This window comes from Triturus cristatus, chromosome 4_1, assembly GCF_964204655.1.
Source record: "Triturus cristatus chromosome 4_1, aTriCri1.1, whole genome shotgun sequence".
In the NCBI taxonomy this organism is placed as follows: Eukaryota; Metazoa; Chordata; class Amphibia; order Caudata; family Salamandridae; genus Triturus; species Triturus cristatus.
In genome coordinates, this window is record NC_140585.1 from 111636764 (window position 1) to 111660666 (window position 23903).

At 43.2% G+C, this 23903-nt stretch overlaps 1 long non-coding RNA gene across 1 annotated transcript in view; it reads right to left on the minus strand.

The window, feature by feature from the left end:
* Positions 1-18306, minus strand: part of LOC146844056 (uncharacterized) — a 113745-nt gene extending 95439 nt beyond the window's left edge. Inside the window, exons 1-2 of the long non-coding RNA XR_014981120.1 lie at positions 18171-18306; positions 1887-1979 (exon numbers count right to left, since the gene is read on the minus strand). This is a non-coding gene — a long non-coding RNA (uncharacterized LOC146844056). The remainder of the gene's footprint in view (positions 1-1886; positions 1980-18170) is intronic.
* Between the last annotated feature and the right edge of the window lie 5597 nt (positions 18307-23903).

The following is a 23903-nucleotide window of genomic DNA, read 5'->3' on the forward strand; positions in this document are numbered from 1 at the left end:
GGAGCTTGTGGGCGGCGTAATCAAGTGTTCCTTTCCGGGATACATTGCCACATTCACATGCCGCATATCTAGAAATGTTGCTGGTGTTCTATGGTGTTTCATATTAACAGCAGGGGGTGAGGGAGATGCAGCAATAAGCCTACTTTCTACCACTCCATGGGAGTTCAAAGAGGAGTGTTGAGTTGTCTGCAGGTGAAATCAGGCTCTAGGCCATGTTGTGAATTTCTCTTCCCTTTATTAATGTACATTTTGCAAAATGTTCAAGTTCCAGTACATTTCAAACTCCTGCTCAGGTAGATTAATGGTAACGTGAAACTCATGTTTCCAAAAGGAGGCTTATTTTAGTTCTTTGATCACATGGTCAAGCCAGGCCGAAATAGCCATGCAGTGATTCTTGTTTGGATTCTGCATGTGGTGAAGGTACCAGGGAAAATGATAGATTTAGCACTTTAATTTGAAAGGAAAAGAGAGGCTTTGAGTTCAGACATACCTCATGCTGTCCTGCAGTGGATAGAACATAGAAAACAATTTGTGTGCCAGTCCGTAATGTTTGTTCACCTAGAGTGGAAGAGATTCTGATAGATAGGTAGCAAGGAATCTCCTGGTGCTGGCACAAGAGGTTCCCATGAAAGAGAGATAGGTGATGTAGCAAAACATAAAATGATGGACGGAATGCTGAACATTTTCAGACATTCATCCTAAGTCACAGATCTGCATTAAATTCATCTTTTTTTTTGCTCGCCATGTCACCACAGTTTGGACCCAGCCATATGCAAATCAGTTTGACCCTGCTCCCCCATGCGAACAGTCCAGCCCGAACTGCCAAGCTAGGTCCTTCCTGGACCAGAAAATAAGCATCCTGGGACCAGTCGTCCTCAGTGGCAAGGCTGTGCCAAGAAGTGGGTCACATGCTCGCTAAGCCACTGGATTCAAGCTAGGCTGGCTGATGAGGGGTGAAAGTCCTAAACTGGTCCCGGAATGCTTTTAGTCCCAGGAGGACCTGGCCTGGTAGTTCGTGGTGGACTGGATGGTTCTCATGGTGAGCATGCCCAAGAATGATTTGCATTTGGATGGATTCAAACTGGATGGTGTGGCACGCAAAAGAATGATGGATTAAACCCAGATCTATGACGGGGTGAATGCTTGACAATGTTCAGCATTCTGACCATCATCTTTTTGTATTGCTAGATAGGTGATGTAACCATCTCATCCTGTGTGTTTACCACAGATTTGAGATACTGTTGGGAACATGTCCTCCACATTAAACGGTTTAAAAGATAAATGATGTCCTTGTATTCAAATGCCATTAAAAATGTCCCTGGCGGAATGGAAAGTGGTTTCCGTTTGATTCTTTGACAGATTCCTTTATTGAAATTAATAGCATACTCTATATCTGCCAGAAAGCCTCCTGTACACTGTTTTCTTAAATGTGTCTTAAACATTATGCACATAAGACAGAGACTGTGTTTCAAGTTCCTAATATTGTAATTAGCCCTGGTTATGTACAGCTCTATTAATAATGGCTTTGTGCAGTGATGAGCTATAATTTACATCAGCAATCCCCCTTGCTACTCAAACAGGATTACGGACCAACTCAATACCCACCTTCTTCACCCCTATCCTTTGACCTCAATGTGTCTAAAATACTGTTGCACATATGTTTGTACAATGACGTTTGGGCAGAAAACAACACTCAAACCATACCAAGTAGGCACTGAATTAAGGTGTGTTTGGACAGTCAAAATTCTAATGACTGGCCAAGTATTTTCCAAATGATCCATTGAACTCCCACAGCTGGAATTACCCAAACCCTATCGGAAGCACAGAATTTACGATTGACAGATAAAAACTGTACTTGAAAAACAATAGTTTTGCATCAAACTTACATGAGCACACATAGACTCCAAGGAACAGAAGAAGAATAGCAGGCTTCATTGCTGTGTTGTGGGTGTTTATTCTGGTTCTTCACAACTGAAACCCTGAAAACAGAGTAACAAACATTTTAATGCTCTATGTGCATACTTCTTGGTAAAAATGATAGTAAGAAAGGTAGCAGGGTCAGATTAATTAGAATTGTTCAGTATTTCAAGACCATTCAGTCTGAAGTCTGCTCCCTATTCTTTCTGACTCTGTTATCTGCGTTTCTTAATTGTAACCTCTTGCCACAAAGGGAAGACCCAGTCACCAGAATGTGGTAAACTATGCTTTGAAAGTCCTCCCATGTCATGATCACATGCTCAAGCATGCTACAGTCTTCCACTTTTTAAGGAGCTCAGAACAAGAATAAGAACAATTGCAAGACACCAATTTTGAGTACATATCCATAAAGAGAAAGGCTGCAATTTAAATAGACTGTGTTACTGGTGAGATTGCGTCATGCAGGGTGGATGTACTTTGCCATTCCATTGAGAGTGAATTCACTGTACTTGGCACTCGGAGGAGCATGTTTTTCCTTCTTTCAAAAGTAGCCATACTCTTCTTCACATTGCCGCACAGCAATGTTGATGAGGAATGGGAATTTTCAAGAACAACAAAGAATAAAAACATATCTCATTCCAGTTTGTCTCCGCGTAGAACACTGTCTTTTATGAAATGAAATGAAAAAAGCATTTTTTAAACGCACTACTACCCGGGGGTGTCTAGGCGCTGGACCAAAAAGGAGTAGAGCAAAACTACTCAATAGAAGATGATAGGTGAAGATAGCACCACGTCTGCAGTGCAGTGAATCCTAACAAAATCGAGCAGCAAGTGGACCTCTGTCAAAAAGTAGAGCAATAAAAGTTGTATCTCTACCCTAGGTAGATACACAAAGTAAAGGACCTGCGTCCCAACAGCCGCTCAAATATAGTAACAACAAAAACAGAGAGTGGAGGTTCCATGGGACTGAATTTAAAGACCAGTAAGGAGGGTGTCCCCTGCTTACAATATACTATAACACAGTATATTGTAAGCAGGGGACACTATATTTGAGCGGCTGTCGGGCCGCGGGTCTTTTACTTTGTGTATCTACCTAGGGTAGAGATACAACTTTTATTGCTCTACTTTTTGACATAGGTCCACTTGCTGCTCTTTGTTAGAATTCACTACACTGCAGACGTGGTGCTATACTAACATGGCAGAAATACAATGCCTAGCTTTCAAGGAGGCTATGGCCCGTGATATATTGACTACACCCAGCATTTTAGACAGTACATCCAGTATTGGCTCTACTACTATGGACGAATAGGGTAGATTACTTACATTAAAGAAATCCCATTCCCGTATATATATATCCATGGAGCCATTATGACGGAATACTTGCGAGCTAATTGTGCACCGACAGGTCTTATAGTGACCAATGTCCCAAGATTGTTTTTGGATGATAAAGGTTTTTTGAAAGACTGGTCTCTCGTGGCCTGGCGGTGCACGAGGGACTGGTTAATATTAATCATCAATACTGCCAAGCGTATTGCAAATACTATTTTGATTGAAATACAGACCATAGAAAATCAAATTAAATCTTACTTGGTCAATACGGTGTATAAAAAACAATCAGACGAGACAAACAAAAATAACAAAGCGTTCAAAGATTCTGTCTTAGCTTTCTAAATAACTAAATTTTAAAAAGTCTTGGCTAAGTTTGCCTTTGAAAAGGAATATCCTTACACCAGGGACTCCTACACACCTCCTCAATTCAATCAAAGGGGTAGAAAGTATGGTTCAAACTACTCCACCTCAGGGAGCGAGGACGGATCTACCGATTATGATTCCTTGGTAGCTGATGGACAGAGTTGGAGGGGGTCAAATAGACGGAACAGGGGTCAAAGAAGAGGAGCATTTTTTGGTCCAACACCTCCACAATGGTGGCAACCAGGTCCATTTGGCTTCACACACCCTTCGTTTCAACCACCAATGTTTCCAATGCAACCATATAACAATATATTCCCGAATCCGTCTTTTTTAGGACAAGGCCCCCGGCGATCCAGAGGACGCAACAGGAGAAGCCAGCAAATGAGCGTGCACTGGAGTCCTCCGCCGTCATCCAGAACACGCAGCAATACGAGACCTCCACCACCGGGGAGGAGCAATCAACCAGTTTAGATCAAACGGAGATGGAAACTATGGATATAGCTGAGACAGGTACCTTTAACACCTCTAATATTACACCACTACATGAGTTTTCCACGGGGCCCAGTGAGTTACTATCAAACAGCCTAGATGTCAATTTGAGCAGTCACTCGTTGACACCTATAGAAGTGGCGGTTTTAGAAAAGGGCTTGGGATATGTACCCACCTACAAAGGGGACACATTTCAAGTGAGGCAGTAGTTAGCCTTGTTCTTTCACAAAATACGTCTTCATTCTTTTTTCAAAATAATTCTTTGAATAATGCCAACGAGGACAGTATTAACACGGGACTTAGACCCCGCTCTACATTCAACCCTCAGTAACACATGGTTCCTGTAGAACTTATTACCTTTGAGAAAGCAGTGTTGAAGGATGTTTCTAATTTGTGTCAGAATAACAAGAGACAATTTCACAATCCATATAAACTAGAACATCATGCCTTACAACGACTGTTCGAGGATGAGTCTATTACTATCAAACCGGCGGCTAAAGGCGGAGCAACTGTCATTCTTGACACTGTAACATACAGAGCTGAGTGCAAAAGCCAGCTTGAGAATACCAGATTTTATCGATCATTGAAAATGGACCCCACCGCACGTTTGACCCTGACTATCAAGAGAATGGTAGATGAGGCAAAAGAAAAAGGGTGGGTAACTGATCAAGCGGCTTCATTTTTAGTAACCCCTCATCCTATAACTCCTTACTTTTATGTTCTTCCTAAAATACACAAGGAGCAGCTACCACCACCAGGGAGGCCCATTATCTCTGGGATTGGCTCCATTTTGGAGCCTTTATCAACTTTTCTAAATTTTTTCTTGAGACCTATAGTACGTAGTATGCCTACTTATGTACAAGACACCAAGGACCTATAACGCCTTTTGGCAGAAACATCTTTTGATATTAAACAGGACTATTTAGTCTCGTTCGATGTCGAATCTTTATGCACCTGTATACCACAAGATGAGACTCTATCAACGATTGAGAAACTGCTCAATAACACCACCATGGATAGTATAACACTCGTACATTTTATCATGGCCTGTGCCACACTGGCCATGAAGGAGAATTTCTTCAAATTTGAAGAAGAATGTTTTATCCAAGCCTCTGGTACTTCCATGGGCAGTGTTTTCGCTCCCAGTTTGGCTAATCTCTATTTACACAATTTTGAACAAACAGAGTTATTGCAAGAGAACAATCCCTATGTACAGCATATCCAAATATGTAAGCGTTATATCGACGACATTTTTGTGGGCTGGAGGGGTCCTCCGGACTCTGTTAAATCATTCCATTAATGGTTGAACACAAGGAATGAGTTTCTTAAATTTACTTTTGAATTCCCCGGGACTAGTCTACCCTTTTTAGATGTACGGATCTTCCCAGAAGGAATCAATCTGGGGACTGAAATTTATCGCAAGCCTACGGCACATAATTTACTACTTTCATATCGGAGCTTTCATCCAAAAGCTCTCCGTGAGAATTTGCCGTTTGGGCAATTCTTACATGTTTGACGCAACTGCACGTCCTTGACGAAATATGAGGAACATTCTAAACAACTAGTTCTTCAACTGAAGGAAAGGAACTATCCGGCAAGAGCCATTCGTAACTCGAAAAAAAGAACGCCCAATATCAACAGGCAAGCTCTAATCGAGATTACTCCACCTAAAGAAGAGCAATAGAGACTTACGTGTGTTAATACTTATAGTGGGTATTCCAATGACATAAAGAAGAGAATCCTGAAACATTGGAAAATGCTCAATATTGGGGTCTCTCCTACACCACCACCTCTATTTGTTTTTAAAAGAAGCTCCAATATTAAGGATCAGATTGTACACCCAAGACCCACCTTGAGAGAGACAGGATACCAAACATCACTATGGGGTTTACCTCCTGTACGGGGCATTTCCCTTGTGGTTCCTGTGCTACGTGTGCACAAACTAGACACACTACTGAAATACACATTGGGACTGACCGACCATGGATACTGTCAAAGCACACTAATTGTAACAGTGAAAAATTGGTTTACATGATCACATGCCCATGTGGCTTGCGCTACGTGGGTATGACTACACGTAAAGTGAAAACGAGAATTCTTGAGCATTAAAGTACCATGCGCTGCAAGAAAAGGTCAAAAAAAATGACCAATCACTTTATAGATCTGAATCATTCAGACACTGATTTGAGCTGGGTAGTCCTCAAGCAACCTTACATTCCACCACATATTACGGACTTTTCCAAATTTTTGCTCATTCGTGAACAACGCTGGGGGTTTAGGCTTCATACTGATACTAGAGGCCTGAATGATGATATTCCCTGGCTTTTGCTATAAATTACACATTTTACAAGACTTGACATGCCTACTATCTATAGCCAACAAGTGTTACTACTACTAATAGAGGGCTATATAGGTCCTTGCCTTTTAGGGTTGTACTCATTATTGGGGCATAGGGAAGCCAAATTTGTAACACAAACACAAAATGTGACACTTTAAATCATGGTGTTTTATTATAAATTTATAAATCAACTGAGGTATGTTTAACACGCTTGTCTGGCCATAAAAGAGATCCCTCCATTTTCATCTTATGACTGAATTCTGGACTTCATGCAATATGTTAATTGTGCTAATGGTTATTGAGCAATCCTGCACAGGCACGTAGAGATCAGTGTTTGGTATAAACATAAACTGCGCTCATGATATGTAGTGTTTATTAATATGTTTTTGATCAATCATGTTTTTTTAGACAGCTCACTCGCGATCCATGTTTTTAAACCATTGTACTATTTGCAATTGGACGCAACACGATCAAAAAAAAATTCCCCCTGAAATTGACTGTGCATGCGCGCGATGATCAGCATTAGCAGGCCGCGCAGACGCATATATGTCTAACTTCCCCCGTCTTTTCATCAGGCACCTCACAAACTACTATGGGGTCCTTTACCAGCTACGGGGACGGAGCAGTAGTTTGCAAACACTTTAAATTCGAGCGGCGCCTTCCGATCGGTGCCTCCGGTCACAGCCTCAGTCTGCAACAGGGTACCGACAGAGAGGTGAGTACACGTTGCTTAATTGTTTAGGTGTTCTCATAGCACATACTACAGTGCAAGTATGGTTGATTTGCGGCGCTAGGAACACTCAGTCATTTTTTAACAAGTGGTACATTTAGTTGATATTACAATAGGTTCAAGCATGATATTACATAGGTTTAGCGATACCTGTGGCAATTTGTATTGCAACATGACCTTACCTCGTGCTTAAGAAGGGAGTTATGACTAGGCCTGGGCATAGTTCGCGAAGTAGCACTTCGCGAAGCTACGCAAAGTGAAGTTCGCACTACGTAAGCTACGCGTAGCACTTCGCGAACTGCGTAGTACCTTGTTCGCACTGTGCCAGATGTCGTTTTCAATTATTGCACAGTGCGGACAAGCAACCGGCACTGTGCAATCATTGAAAATGGCATCTTGCACAGTGCGAGCTGTAGTTTTCTGCTGCTCGAGTAGATTTTTACTCGAGCTTCAGCTTTCTCAACGCGAACTGGTAGTTTCTCATCGCGAGCGGTCGCGAGCATACGCGACCACTCGCAATGAGAAACCTGACCTCCTCGCGTTGGGAATCTCGCCGGGAGGTTTATTTTCCATGTTTGGGTTCGCCAACTTGAAGTTGCTGATCGCGAACAAGGAAAAAGTCTCGCCGGGATGTCATTTTGCTTGCTCGCGGTCGCCAACTTGACGTTGAGGACCGCGAGCAAGCAAAAAATTACCGCAGCACTACGCAACACTACGCTACGCTTGTTCGCACTGTGCTACGTGCAGTTCGCGTAGTGCGAAGTAGCGCGAACTTCGCAAACTACGCGAGCGTAGCGTAGTGCTTTGCCCAGGCTTAGTTATGACTTCCTAAAATGAGCCATATGAAGAGAGAGATTTGAACAGAAATTTAAGAATACACTTCTATGCCATTATCTTCAGTCTGCAGACAATGTTTTGTTTCAGGAACTTGAGCAGTACGTGTCTTCCTCTGTTTTTTTGCTTTTTTTTTTAATGTATAAATCTGTGGGCACTTGATGAGTCAGACACATGACACAGAGTTCTATACTTTTCTTTTTGTAGAGCGCGGCCCTCTTCCCTGAACTGTCGCCAGGTTTAGGTGAGGCTATAAATATCCATCAGATTGGGTGAGTTATTTTCCACCTTTGAAAGTGGTGATGTAAGGGACATATAATAAGGCCCTTTATCAACTTATTTTGTTGTGTGTTGTTGTTCACAAATTATGGGTTATTGACCTGACAGATGCCTAATTTCTGTTCTTTTAGGTATTTCCAGTATTACTGAAGAATACACTGGACAATGGGTTAGTATCACAATAATATTTTGTTTTCGCACCTTTATGGGTTTTTTCACTTAAGCAGCAGCTTTGTATATTTCTATGGTCCTGACGAAAGCCCGGATACTTTTCTGATCAGAGGGGCTGAAACATGTTGACCGTGTGTTCACAATCAGCAGTCTAATTTCCATACTGCTGTTGCACTGCTTTTTCTATGCCTGCCAGTGGGAGCAAGCCAATAAAGTTAGATCCATTTGCTACTCACTAGGTAGTTTTAAATCACATTTATTTTTTACTTTGCGCTGCGATTTTTTGCATTTTACCTTATTCACCACGGGACTTTAGGAGCCCAGAGAGTGTAGCAGCTTCTACTTTAAAACATCCCTGAGCTCCTCCCTCACAGTGAGGGGGTTGTAGCCCTCAGTGGAATTAGGTTTTTCCACTGAGAGGAGATTCCCAAATGATGAAGCATGTCACCTTTGGTGAGTGAGGGTAATCGTCCTAAAGGGATTTCTCTCCTTTAGTGAGAGTCGATACCTTAACATAATCTGTCACTTCAAACACACATCGTAAGCTTAGACCCAAGGAGTTTTTGTGTTATAGTATGTTGTAAGCAGGGGACACCCTCCTTGCAGGTCTTTAAATTCAGTCCCTTGGACCCTCCACACTCTGTTTTTGTTGTTACTACAATACCAGCAGCAGCCTGACACCTGCGTTTGGAATGTTGATATGGATGGCATTGCAGTAGTCTAGCTTTGATTCAATGAGAGCGACACAGCAGTTTTCTGTAGTTTCCCGGAATAAAAGGGAGAACGTTCCTAAACAATTTCAACATGTAAAAAGACGCTGGTGTGATGTGATTATTCTGACCTTCAAATTGATTTGATTGGATTTTAAAATTTATAGAACGCGCAATTGCCCGGAGGCGTCTTGGCGCTAGGGGTCGATGTGAGAAAGATTGCCGAAAAGGTAATGAGCTGACTTAAGAGGTAAAGAGCCAAGTTTTAAGGCTTTTCTAAAGGACAAAAGCGAAGGGCTGCTTTTTATCGTGATTGAGTAGGGTATACAACGTTTACAACGCAACTTTTACACCGCACTACCATTACAACGAAACTGTAACAACGCGAAATCTGTTACAACGCATGCCATTACAACGCATGCCATTACAACGAAATGCACTAGATGGCGTGCTAACATTAGAAATAGTGTAGTTTTACTATCCAAACACCTTCCCTACTGCAACGTGGACTGGAGTTAGAATAGTAAATTATACATTTCTAATGTCAGCACTCCATCTAGTGTACGTCGTTGTAAAAGCATGCGTTGTAAAGGCTTGCATTGTAACAGATCTTGCGGTGTAAAAAATGCGTTGTAACGGCATGCGGTGTAAAAGCATGCGTTGTAACGTCATACATCCGATTGAGAGAAGGTTCCAGGTCTTGGTTTCCTGTAACAAGAAGCTTCTCACCTGATCTGCTTAAACTTAGGTATCTGTAAAAGTTTTGTATTACCAGACCTCAGGCTTCTGGCTGGCTCGTACCATTTCAGCTGTGTTCTTAAAAACTGCAGTCCCGAACCATAAAGGGCCTTGTAGGCCAAGCAGACTGTTTTAAACATAATCCTCTTCTCTATCGGTAGCCAGTAGAGGGCTCGTAGTCTGTGGGCAACTGGCACTGATCTAGAAATATCCAGCACCAGCCTCGCTGCTGCATTCTGCAGCCGCCGATGTTTAGTTAGATGTTGGACTTGTATCCCAGCATACAAGCCGTTGCCATAATATAATCTGGATGTTTTACATGAATCATGGGGGATAAGAGGCTGTATTCTTCTGATCAGTTTTTAAAATGTGCCAAACAGTTGAGGACACTTTATTTATCTGGGCGTTGAAGGTCAATTTATTATCAAATGTGACTCTCAAATTTCTGACTTTGTCCACTGGGGTTGGGCGCTCACCCACGCTGTCTGGCCACCATTTAGGAGACCAAAAGTACGCATCGGATCCCAGCAGCACTTCGGTTTTATCACCGTTCAATTTCAGGCAGTTAAGCTGCATCCATTTATTGACCTGCCTCATGCAGTCATTAAATCGGTCGGCTGTTTCCTCCTTATTGATAGCAACTGACACCACTATTTGGATGTCATCTGCATATGAAGCTGGCAAGAACCCACACATTCTGATTATCGATGCCAATGGAGTGACGTAAATATTAAAGAGAGTAGGACTCAGGGAGGATCCCTGAGGCACTCCACAAGGTGAACTGAAGGGTTTGGATGTGAAGTCTCCTAATTTAACTGAGAAAGTTCTATCCGTTAAAAATGAAGACAGCAACTTGAGTGCATCGTCTTGGACCCCCAGTTCTGCTAAACGGTCAAGGAGTATCTTGTGATTCACAGTGTTGAAGGCCGCAGATATATTCAATAGAATCATGGCGGCCTTCCCCCCAGCGTCCAGTATACTCCTAAGTTCCTCTGCTGCCATAACCAAGGCTGTCTCAGTTCCATGTTCTTCCATAAATCCATTCTGTGATGGATCCAGAAAGTTTCTAGAGGCTAAGAAATGTGTCAATTGTTTATTCAACAATTTTTCGAACACTTTGGATGGGAATGGGATTCTTGAAATTGGTTCATTAGGCTTCAAATTGGGTTTTTTAAGAGAGGGAGGTCTGAAGCTGATTTCCAGGCATCTGGAAAAAAGCCTGGCTGGATTATCTTTGTGAATACAAGATTTAGTTGTTCACTTAACAGTTCTGGAAACATATGCATAACATGAGGTGGGCATGGGTCTCTTGAGTCCCCAGACCTAATTGTCTTCATTACCTGGCTAATCTGTTCTGCTGAAGGGGCAGCAAAACCGATGCTCATGTTGGGGGTTAGGATGTCCATGCCTCTTGTAGGGTGCAAATGTAGGATGTCAGTGTTGATTATGGTCTTAAAAGAGTCATACACTGACATGACTTTATCTACAAAGAACTGTCCTAGTGTATTACATAGTTCTGCGCTACATTCCATTTGGTTTTTAGCAGGGAGATTCGCTAATTTTGTAACCATGGTGAAGAGCTCCTTGCTGGAATTCTTGGCCTCACTTATTTTTGTTGTGAAATAATAACTTTTTTTCCCCTATAACTAGTTTTTTGTAGACTGCTAATGTTCTAGCATTTTCACTTTTCCACCTTTGATCATAATTGGCTCTCCATTTTCTTTCTGCCCTTCTACACACTTGCTTTTGCTGCCTAGGTTTTTCGGTGAACCAAGGTTCTGAGGGGTTTTTCCTCATAGGGATAACACTTTTAATAGGGGCTGCAATATTGACCGCTGATTTGATCCAAGAGGAAACATTATCAACTGATGAATTGCTATCTGACCCAATTTCTGGAGTAGTCCTGAGCAACAGTTCCTGTAGTCTAGAGGCATCGATCTTAGCCCAGTTCTGATAGGTGACAAGCCTGTGATCAATTGTGTGAACTGATTTTACCTGATCAACCTTCGCAGTGAATACTATCGCTTTGTGGTCTGACCAAGGAACGGGCATTATTTCCGCTATTTCGATGTTTGGATTGGAAGAGAAAATCCCATCAAGCATATGCCCGGCCACGTGCGTATCTTGCTTGATGATCTGGTCCAAAGAGAAACCAGCCATTGCCTCCATCACTATAGCAATGTTATTGTCTAATTTCTTCTCTAGGTGGTAATTAAAATCCCCTAATATAGTAAAATTTTATCCCTCCAAACTGGATTCTAGGAAAGGGCTTAAGAGCTGTAACAGAGGGGTCCGTGCCTTGGTGGTCTATAGATCAAAAGACCTTTTAGTGTATAATTCTCAGGGAGTAAATTCTGAAAGGATAGCAATTCACATTCATGAGAACTTCTCACTCCAGAGCCCCTTGCTTGCAGCTCTTCTCCAAAAACAATTGCTAGTCCCCCTGCTTCCAAGTTCTGTCAACTCGAATGACAGAGTAGCCTACCAGTAGTGCAAGGGCAATATCAGCGTCTGAGGCACCATCTGCCCATGTCTCTGTGATAAATGCCAGGTCGAGTTTGTGTGCCTCAATCAGTTCAGCCACTTCCGTTTTGTGTTTCACTAGTGAACGTGCATTGATTAACGCTGCCTTAATGACTGTCATGGCCTTCTTGCTTGAGGGACTGCGCTGTGGTTTTAACACCAGCATTTTTGTGAAACCAAGCGGCAACTGGCAATTCTTACACTGCTTAGTCTCTTTCTGCAAGTCTAATTTTGGACAGCATGCTTTGGCTCTGAGTCTGAGCAGTTCTTTACTTGTGTATGTTTTAATTATTGAATTCCCTTCTTTATGCGCATGGGTCCTGGCCCTGGGCACTGGCCAGGTGCAGACGGGCACAGACGGGCTTGCCTTTGGCGAACCCACTGCGCGCGACCCTGCGCGTCTGTTCTGTCATAGGCTCAAGTAGGGTGTGCAATATGAGCAACTAGCCCGCTCACCATCCGTAACTGCCTAACAACACCGGAAGTGTAGCAAAACCTGAAGCCCTTCAACACCCTCTGTGCAATCGGCACTTGCTGTGATGGACTGGGGTGCTAGCGGGACTCAGTAAGTACAATTTACAATGTGCAAAGTGCAAGGATTTAAAACAGAATTTCCGTATTTAAAATTCGTGGTTAAGAAGCAAACTTAAAAAGCGGCAGTGCTACGGTAATCCTTCAGCATTGGGACAATTAACTTTTGCTCATATCAGAAACCAAAAGTAGGAGTTCCTACCAAATATCATGATTTCAGTTTAGAGAAGTTTTGTTTTAAGTAGTTTTTGCTCATCCATCTCCTTATGTACAGAATGCAGTTATAAAATCGGGTGTCAATGTCGTCTGGGTTTCTAGCCACCAACACCACAATTTGGGTGTCATCTGCATAGGACACAAGCATGAAGCCATATGATTTGATCAGAGTCACCAGTGTGGAGTCACATAAAGGTTAATAAACAAGGAAGGGCTTAAAGCCGAGCCATGTGGGACACCACAAGGCAGGGTAAAAGGGGGTGAGCTGAGATGATCCAGAGACACCACCTTCTGTTGTCCTGAGAGAAAAGATTTTCTGTAAATTTTTCAAAGTCTCAAGCCTTGCGGTGAAGCATTTTACAGATATTCTCCATCCTAAAAAAAAAAACCATGGAAGCACAAATTAAGATGTTAGCTTTGTGTGTCATTTTATAATAAATGTAGTCACTGGTATGAAATGCCAAAAATGTAGGAACATAGAACAGGCCCTGGTGCATGTACCTCATCGCAGTGAAAGCTTTGATTGTGCTCTTATCCCTAGATCTTGCCTTCTTATTTGCTATTCTCTCCAATGGGCAAACATTACACTTAGTCTGGATTGAATGTAATTACTGCATATCCTTGGATTAACAGTGTCATGTGTATTTCTATAGCAGTAGTATTTCACATCTAGGTCTGTTTTGTGTAATGAAATTAGGTGGCATATACATATTGCTGATACAACTTTAACAAATGTAAGTACTTCTTCTGAAAGTCCAGTTTATTTTTTACTATTATTGTGACACAATTGTTTACAGTGTCCTCATGTTATTGACCTTCCATTTCAGGAGTGTTGAAGCAGTTTCAAGGCTTTTTTAAAGTGTCTCTTTCCAAAGGGGTTAATTTCTGATATTTATCTATTTACATGAATCTCATTGTGTGTTTTTACTTGCTAAAAGTGTCATTTGAAGTGTCACACATTTGTTGACAGTAGAATGCTTCTCATACAATACACGCATTGAATCCATGGTAATGTCACACATAAGCAATCTGAAAAAGTCACAGCTGTGGCAAGGGCATGCATGTGGTTTCAGTGGTCTCCTTTTTTCGAGGTTTTCTCAGAGTTCTGTGGTGCTCTGAAGATGAGAGCACATTCCTGCAAAAGATGTCAATCAATAGAATACACAGGGGCAGAAACTGCTAGAGTGCTTGACATCAACAGATGCATTTTGTAGAGAGCTACCATCAAGCTCTAACCGTAACAAATACAGCCCTTTAGTTTCAAATCACTTATGAAATTCTTGATAGTCACTGGAACGCCAACACTAAATGCCAAACGCAGGAGATGCACAGCCATATGTTAAAATATCAAAAGAAGTAGTGTTGGACCTTTTTGCCTGTGCGAAGGATGGACACGGTGTAGTGGAAGGTGGAAGACACCTCTTGCCAAATAAAGAGAGAGAGAGAGAGAGAGAGAGAGATAGAGAGACACAGCCTGAATGCCACATGAACACAGAGCTGTGAGGTCGTCAGTAGGAACAGTGGCGATAGAATGAAAGGTGAGAGGCATGGTAGAGCACATCCCCAAAGATCAAAATTAACACCTGCCTAAAAGGAACCATGCTGTTTGCAATCTCAGGGCATGCAGAGCTGCAGAGACAGAAAAGTAGCAGCTTGATTTCCCTACACTCGTGGGATATTAGGGGAGAGTGCCCTGCCTGTATTATGGTGACTAACGGGCTGAAATAGAGAGGTGTGGACAGCTAGGATCAGAACCCAGTGTGTCTTAAACCCTATCAACGAGGTGCAGGCTGGACTGAAAGCAGTAGGTAACAAGGATGACAAAGATATTATAGGGTTCCCAGCAAAAACGAGTAGGAAGTAGTGCTCAGGTCCCACACCTGGCTCAGTACTATATTTAGGCTCAGCAAGAGAATGGGGTTGTGTAAATCTAAGCTAGTGTTCACGAGTACATGTAATGGTATTTCTGTTTCTGAATGACTTCCATGACATAGGACGCCTTACTAAGAGTGGAGAAGGCTATATGGTCCTGGTCTAATATTGAATGAATGATAGAATAAAATTGGCAATCCGAAGTGGTAAATCCACCTCAGTAGCCATATATGAGGCTGAACTGGACCTGCCAGATAGTAACATCCGGCTGTCACGCCCTCGATTGGCAGCAGGTTGTAAAGTATGTTTGTAAAGAAGCTGAACTTGCAGGTCACCTACTCCTTGATAGCTCATGGGTTTAACTCACCCACAGCCAATCTAGCAAACTGCAGGTCAAAGGTTCTACTCTCAGTAAGACAGTGCATGCAGTTACACCTGGCATCTGACTGATTCTGCCCCAGCCATACCGACATCTGAGCCATAAGCTTATATTTAAATGTACACATTTCTAGCTTTGTATAGTGACCAACACAGCTTTCTTATGAGTGCTAAGAAATTTCACTTTTGGAAGATCAGATGCCTGAGGCACATAAGGTACACAGCTTGGTCTGATTTACTCATTTGGCAAAGGTCGTGGAGTAAAAGACGCAGCTGACAGCCACGGAGGAGTAGTATGCTGGCATCGAGGGGGGATTGTGACTACTGTTATGAGAGAGAGGAGAGATGTGTGGGTGGCACCACAGACAACAGAAAAGAAGCAGGGTGGGAAAGACGAACACCATGGACAATCAGACCTGCCAACTCACACGGTGAGAGACTCCTTTCACAAACATTGCTCCCCTGTCCACCACCGACAAAAAGACTGATGGTCAGTCCCCATATAACCACTGCCTGCCAGTAAAGAGAGCCTTTCAGCTGCTGCCCTCCCCAATGCCCCTCACTACGTCTATGCCCCCAGGTCAGCAGCGCGAGGAGCTCAGAGCAGACTGCAGACTGCTGCAGCTGCTTTAGAGAGTGAGACACACAGCTCTCTACTGAGGAGCTGAGGGGGCCCCTTCCTCTACTCACAGTGGCAGTCCTCTACCCAGAGCCTGCTGGCTCTCAAGCGATCGTACTTTTATCACTGCTGGCCGCCAAAGCTGCTAATTGCTACCTTCCTGTTTTGTATAAATTACTTTCCTTCAAGAAATCTCAAAAGAGATCAGTGGCGAGAGATGTGCGGGTGGCACCAAAAGGACAATGGAAGAGAAGGCGGGTGAGAGAGGGCAACACCATGAACAAAGGAAATGAAGGAGGGTGGGTGCATACACGGGGGCAAGTTAAGCACTGATACTACGCAAATTAAGCGAAAGCAGTCCATTAGGAACCTGGTCATCATAGAGCAGGCTTCTGCACAGGTAATGCCTTGAGATGGGGATATTGCAAGAGGAATGGATATGTGGCTGGGATACGCAGCTGAGGCCCTCCAATGATGGGAAGGTGCCAGCTATTCTGGCATGTTGGACTAGTGAAAGTAGAGAAAGTTTAGGGATAGCGACCGTGGGGGCAGGTGCATGAAAGTGTGAGGATGACAGGTGGCCAGAGGTTGATGCATACCAGCCAGCTCACACAGTGCCACAATGTGTTAGACAATATCAGCTCCCTTCACAAGATCTCATGGTAAAGAGCGGATATCACACTGTGAAAGGAAAGACAAGATGGAAACCACTGTAAAGCGTAGATATCTAGCTCATCTTTCAAGGCTTTGAACAGGCACCAGCCTCAACAAGCTTTTTTTTGTTTTTACAAAAGGAGGGTTTGAGGGAAAGGGGTGCACATTGGCACTTCTTGGCACACTCTAAGGTCCCACCGCCTTCTCACACAATGACTTTTTTCTTAGTTCTTAGTTGGCAGGTCTGGGCCATGAATGCCAAATGCAGGTGGAGCTATGTATGCTTCGGTGACCTGCGGTTGATTCCCGACAGGCTCCATCAAAGGTGTGTCTGGACCATGGATAACAGAGGGCTGTGGATGAATGTATGGTGGGAAGACATTTACCAGGGCACCAGTAAGGGTAGCTGAAATTATATGCATAGGGTAGTGCAGTTCAAGCATTGGGGCATATTTAATGGCCTGGTAAATATGGACTATGGGAATGCCTTGCTCTGCATGGAAGGGGCGTTCCATGGATGTTGCTGTGAGTGTCTCCACGCAAAACCCCTGGCTTTTGACACTGCCCCAGATTTACAACATAGCGCAAATCTGGGGAGTGCCAAAACTAATGTTTTGCCAAAGCATTTCTCCTCATTTTAAGCTCTTTCCACGTGTGCTGCATTCTGCAGCAGACATAGAAGTAGGAAAATGCCTCCTTTGATTGTTTCTGTGCAGGAAGGTGTCCCTTACTGCACAAAAATAATCATGCTAACAATACAGACACCCTAGCACCATGGTGCAAGGGTGCCTGCATTAGCGCTCGGCTACAGTTTGGGCCCCGGCAGAAAGGACAGGAATGTGCTGCAACTTGTAGATTCGGTGCATGGCTGCCTTTTTCCTGTGCCGTGGGGTGGTGCAGCTAGAAGGCTTGCAGTGCTGCCCAACGCCAAAATATTGTAAACATGCCCTTCATCTGTATCCACATCTGGCAACCTTGGATTGAAAAAGGAGGAATGGAGGCAAAATGTCCTTCTAAACAGGAATTCCTCTTTTCAGGCATTGAGGGTCACAAGCAATAAGAAACTCCTATGCAGCCCTTCACTGTCAGGGGCCTGCCATTATAATTGCTTTAATGGTAATTACATTAGGGTAACTACAGTGGGTCGCCCCTGACAGTGATCTTCAATGGAACTATTGCAGCAGGGGAGCTCTTGTGTGACAGTTGCTTTGCTTTGAAGTAGACTGTTTGGAGTCTTGGCAATGTATGTAAATTATGGCAGTTAGTATTAAGTTTGATACATTGCCAGGCCCCTCACAGTACTTCGAAATACAAATGTGCTTTTTGATTTTCTTCCTGCCCACAGAGCAGCGGATCAGCAACATTTCTACTCGGGTGGGAAAAAACAGGCTAAATGACTGTGTTCTGCTTACCTCAAGGGAATTTCACCCACCTCTAGTCACACTGTCTTGCTGCCAAAGCCCCCCTGTTAGTGCTCACCTGTGCGTGTCTTGTGGTTGTCGTCTACTGTCCTGGGCTCTCTCTGAAGTTCTCACTGTGCCAGGGGCCCTGCTTATATAAGACTGTAACTGATGATGAGGGCCAGTGACAAATAAACAAGACACACATTTTCAATAACACGCACACTGGCATCTCAGTCTACCCAGCTGATCAGGTGGGGACGCTAGAAAGACGCTTGAATGCATCATCATTCCTCTTCTATTTGTGCTTCCCTATCATGTGTTTGAACATGTGTTCTTTCAACGCTTCTGTAATATGCATATCTGGCTCAGTGAAATGGCCATGTGTCTTAGCGGCTCTCACCACCATAGGTTCATGCCGATATGTCTTCTGGAAACTAGAAAAGACGATCCGGACTCGTTTTTCTTCCAGTGCTCATCATAGGAAATATTCTAATTAAATGCTTATAAAGTAACAATTTGTAAAGTTTTTCCAGCTGAATTACAAATTAGAACCCAACAACCTAAACCAAAACCTATACTTTACTATACACCTAAACTGAAAACCTACACCTAAGCTTAACCTAATAATTTTACATTCAACGCATTTTCTCTAGTTTGTTATATGTAAGTTTTGTTTGAATATAATATCTCTGCTCTGGGTTAGGTGTTTTGAAATATAGCCCATACAAATACTTTACAAAGTAGTTTAATCCTACCTTGCAGGCCTTGCTTGAAGTGTGACAGCACTAGAGGTGACACATACAGTTCTGACAAAACACTTCAGTGTGATCCTGGGGAGCCCTCCACATTCCAGCCCTGCTTTGACTATGGTATTGCAAACTTGTCCAATGAAGTTTGCTAAATCAACCAGGCAGTCCCTTTAGTGCTCACTCCCTAACGCAATGGCACGTTCTGTCCCTAACTCATTAACTTACACATTAACTCACCCACTCCCTCCCTCACTCACTTTCTCATTCCCATACTCACTCCCAAGCTCACTCGCTGATTCACTACGTACACACTCCATCGTATTGGACAACATATCTGACCCCTTACATCAAGAATAAACAGTGTCCCACAGAAATATAGTTTACTTCATTTATTATCATAATATATTTTTTTCATTTTGTAAAATATCTCATCACAAATGTATATACAATTAATGTGTCACTAAACAAGTATGGATGAAATACATACATTACATAAGAGCCCCGAACATGTACAGAAAGAATCATACAGAGTCTGTACATGTCTCCACGCATAACATAAAGAAAACAACCATATAATGTGAAAAAACACAAAGAAATGTCGCATTGAACTTCAAAGAAAACACAAATGACACACAATATACATACATAAACAACGAAGATGCACCAACACGCGTTTCGGGGGTACCATGCACTTTAACCCCTTCGCTGCCAGGCCTTTTCCCCTCCTGTGACACACACTTTTTTGGCTATTTGGGGTAGTGCGCGCTGAGGCCCCTGTAACTTTTTGACCACATAAGGTATGCACGCCAAATTTGCGTCCTTTTCTTCGAACATCATGGGGATTCTAAAGGTACTCCGGGTTTGTGGATTCTCCTAGAGGGGTCAAAGAAATGAGCCAAAATACAGCAAAATTTTCTTTTTTTTCAGAAAAATGGGAAAAACAGGCTGCAAATGAAAGCATCTGGGTTTTTCCCTGCAAATGCTATAAAATAAGGGTTTGAAATCACCATTTTCCCAGCTTTTCGGGGATACCAGACTTTTGTCAGAAACACAACATTTTTTACACAGTTTTGGCATTTTTCTGGGACATAGCCTAATTTTGCTATTTTTTGTGCTTTTGACCTCCTTCCAGTTAAGCATTTTCGAGAAGAAGACAAAATTCTGAATTCAGCAAGGGGTCATTTGTGTAGATCCATTAAGGTTTTTTTATAGAAACTAACAGTTAAATATAGGATAAATTGAAAATTAGTTGAAAAAAACAGCCTTTTGTGTCAACGTTTTCACCTGTAACTTCTTCTAATTATGACAGCTCTTTGAAAGCAATATACCGTTGCATCCGCTGGACATTACTGGTTGTGGGGATATATAGGACTTGTAGGTTCACCAAGAACCCGACGAACCCAGGTCCAAAAACTGAGTAGTAACTTGCAATGGTTTTTTATTATGTACCGGGTATATAGTAATTATTCTGTAAAAATGTGCACATGGAAAAATCGTTATGAAAGACACCTATGTATTTCTGAAATGGGAACAAAATATAGAGTTTAGAAACAGTAGATATTTGCACATTTCTGAAATTGGGAAAACTCATATCAGTCATTTTTTAGAATGACTTCTTTTTTACACAATATCTTTCATTTGGAAGGCAGAAATGCATCGAAAGTCAATAGATAATAACAGTTCCTTTACAAATCTGAATTACCCTAAGTCTCCCGATAAAAATGGTACCTCACTTGTGTGGGTAGGCATAGTGCCCGCGACAGGAAACGGCGCAAAACGCAACGTGGTTACAACTCAATATCGCAGTGAAAATTTACCCTTTTTTGGCAAAGTGCCTAGCTCTAGTTTTTGAACCCTAGCTCTGCGGGCACCTTGGGAAACCTAGTAAACCTATACATTTTTTAAAACTAGACACTCAGGGGAATCCAGGATGGGGTGACTTAACTGCCTCCCACCAGGGTCTGTTACCCAGAATCCCTTGCAAACCTAAAAAATTGACAAAAAAAACACATTTTCCCCACATTTCTGTGGTGGAAAGTTCCGGAATCTGCATGGATCCACAAATTTCTACCCACCACGCGTTCCCCAAAGTCTTACGAGAAAAACGGTACCTCACTTTTGTGGGTCGGCCTAGTGCCCGCGACAGAAAATGGCGCAAAACGCAACGTGGTCACACCTCAATTTCGCAGTGAAAAATGACCCTTTTTTGGCAAAATGTCTAGCTGTAGTATTTGAACCCTAGCTCTGCGGGCACCTTGGGAAACCTAGCAAACCTATACATTTTTCAAAACTAGACACCCAGGGAAATCCAGGATGGGGTGACTTGACTGCCTCCCACCAGGGTCTGTTACCCAGAATCCCTTGCAAACCTAAAAAATTGACAAAAAAAACACATTTTCCCCACATTTCTGTGGTGGAAAGTTCCGGAATCTGCATGGATCCACAAATTTCTACCCACCACGCGTTCCCCAAAGCCTTACGAGAAAAACGGTACCTCACTTGTGTGGGTCGGCCTAGTGTCCGCAACAGGAAACGGCGCAAAACGCAACGTGGTCACACCTCAATTTCGCAGTGAAAAATGACCCTTTTTCGGCAAAATATCTAGCTGTAGTTTTTGAACCCTAGCTCGGCGGGCACCTTGGGAAACCTAGCAAACCTATACATTTTTGAAAACTAGACACCCGCTTGCTTCTAGGGAGGCATGGCTTGCGTGGATCCCCCAACGTTTCCTTACCCAGAATCCCCTGCAAACCACAAATTTAGCTGAAAAAATCACATTTTTCACACATTTTTGTGTGGGAAAGTTGTGGCATCACCAGGCTCACTCAAATATCCCACCACCCAGCGTCCCCCCGGGTCTCCCGGTAAAAATGGTGCCTCACTTGTGTGGGAGGCCCAAGTACCCGTGACAGGCAAGGGCCGCCTAAAACGCAGTGAGGCGACATCAAAATTGCCTATCTCAAAACCACCTGGTTTTGCAAGGAGGGTCACTTGGGTTTTTGGCCCGGTGCTCGGCGGCCATCTAGGGAAACCTACCAAACCCATACATTTCTGAAAACTAGACACCCGGAGGCTTCCAGGGAGGTATGGCTTGCATGGATCCCCCAACGTTTCCTTACCCAGAATGCCCTGCAAACCTCAAATTTAGCTGAAAAAATCACCTTTTTCACACATTTTTGTGTGGGAAAGTTGAGGCATCACCGGGCTGACACAAATTTTCTACCACCCAGCGTTCCCCCGGGTCTCCCGATAAAAACGGTGCCACACTAGTGTGGGGGGCCCAAGTACCCGCGACAGGCAAGGGCCCACAACGTATTGAGGCGACATGAAAATTGCCTACCTCAAAACGACCTGGTTTTGCAAGGGGGGTCACCTGGGTTTTTGGCCCGGTGCTCGGCGGCCACCTAGGGGAACCTACCAAACCCACACATTTCTGAAAACTAGACACCCGGGGGATTGGCTCTTGGCTCATTTCAGTTTCACTTTCACTGTAATGACGTCGGCTCGACGTGCGCGCAGAGTGTCATTACAGTGAAAGGGGGGGGGGGCCTCGGGAGCTGGGGAAGCTCTTCCCCAGCTCCCGAGGCTATTTTGGCAGAAAGGGAATCCCTCTGGTGCCCGCACCAGAGGCATTCCCTAGGGAATGCCTCATGACGAGCTGGACTCGTCATGGGCACAGCACGACTGTGCTCCATGACGAGTCCTGCTCGTCATGGGCATACAAGGGGTTAAACCATCCTCGCTGAGTTCATATTTTCGTTCAGTGGTAAGGAGCCGTTCGTCACCATGAATATATTATTACGGGCTCTACTCAATGTAAAATACTATATTCTGTGAGAACAAGCAGACATAGTCAATCTATATATAATGTCTACATTTTATAATTAAAAAGAGAAAGGACCATGGTGACTAGAGGTACATCACAACCGCCTGTGTATTGTAGTACAGGAGAAACCATATCACCCAACCTGCCATATAAATAGAAACAAATTGTGACAATATCCAAATCAGTGATACTTAGAAGAAAACAGATCCAAGATGAGCCCAATACAGAGGGGAAATCAAGGAGATATAACAGAAACTGACCTACTTTCCAAAAACGAGCTAGTCCGTATAAGTGAGACTAAATATGGAACACGGAATCCTCGACTCAGGCAGGTGAGACTAAATATGGACCAGGGAGTCCTCCACTCAGGCAGGACTGCCTTATCAGAATTAGGGTATCTATAGAAAATAGAGCAATGAGTTGAGGACCTGAGGGCCTGGTGGGACACTATTAAAAAAGAAGTAGAGAAAAATAATACATACTATCTCTTTAGTGTCACATCGAGTGCCCTGGATACGCCTAGTCCAATGCGTGACGATGAGGAGTTAAAAGATGAGGACTAGGGGACAAGAATGGAAAGAATGAGATATGAATTGGAGATTCTACTTGGTTCATGCAAAAGAAAAAAACAACTGCAATGGCCTTACATAAAATTCAGCAGCAATAGCCTCAGGGCATGTCTCATAAGCTGTAGTACATCGTAAAAAAGGTTCTCAGGTGATTACCCGCTTCATAAAGACTGAGGGAAATTAAAGATATATTTATGTATACACCCAAATGTATTGAACACTCCAGAAAACTGAAACCCACAATCTAAATATAAAGTCACACTTACATAAGATCAACTGGCTAATCCCAAGTGTGGGGAAATATAGTACTTTAAGAGATTTCCTTCGTGGACGCTGCCAACTCAGAGCATCATATATATACAACAAATGGAAGGAGCTGTAGGAAACAGGCAGATACCCAGTTAATTCTACACCGATATACACATAGTTCTAACCAAATAGAAGGAATCACATAGAAATGTGTCCCCTCCACCCTCTAAAGATCTAAGAAAGTGGCACGATCACTTACATCAAGCGGATTCCGCCAAGAATACGTATAACGGAGTCTAGGTGTGTGTCCTCCGAGGATACGATCGAAGTGCTAAGTTATCATCTGGCTTATATGCGGTCCCCAATGGGATCACGGGGTGGTATTAGGCTCTAATTACAAAAACCTGCTCCATGGA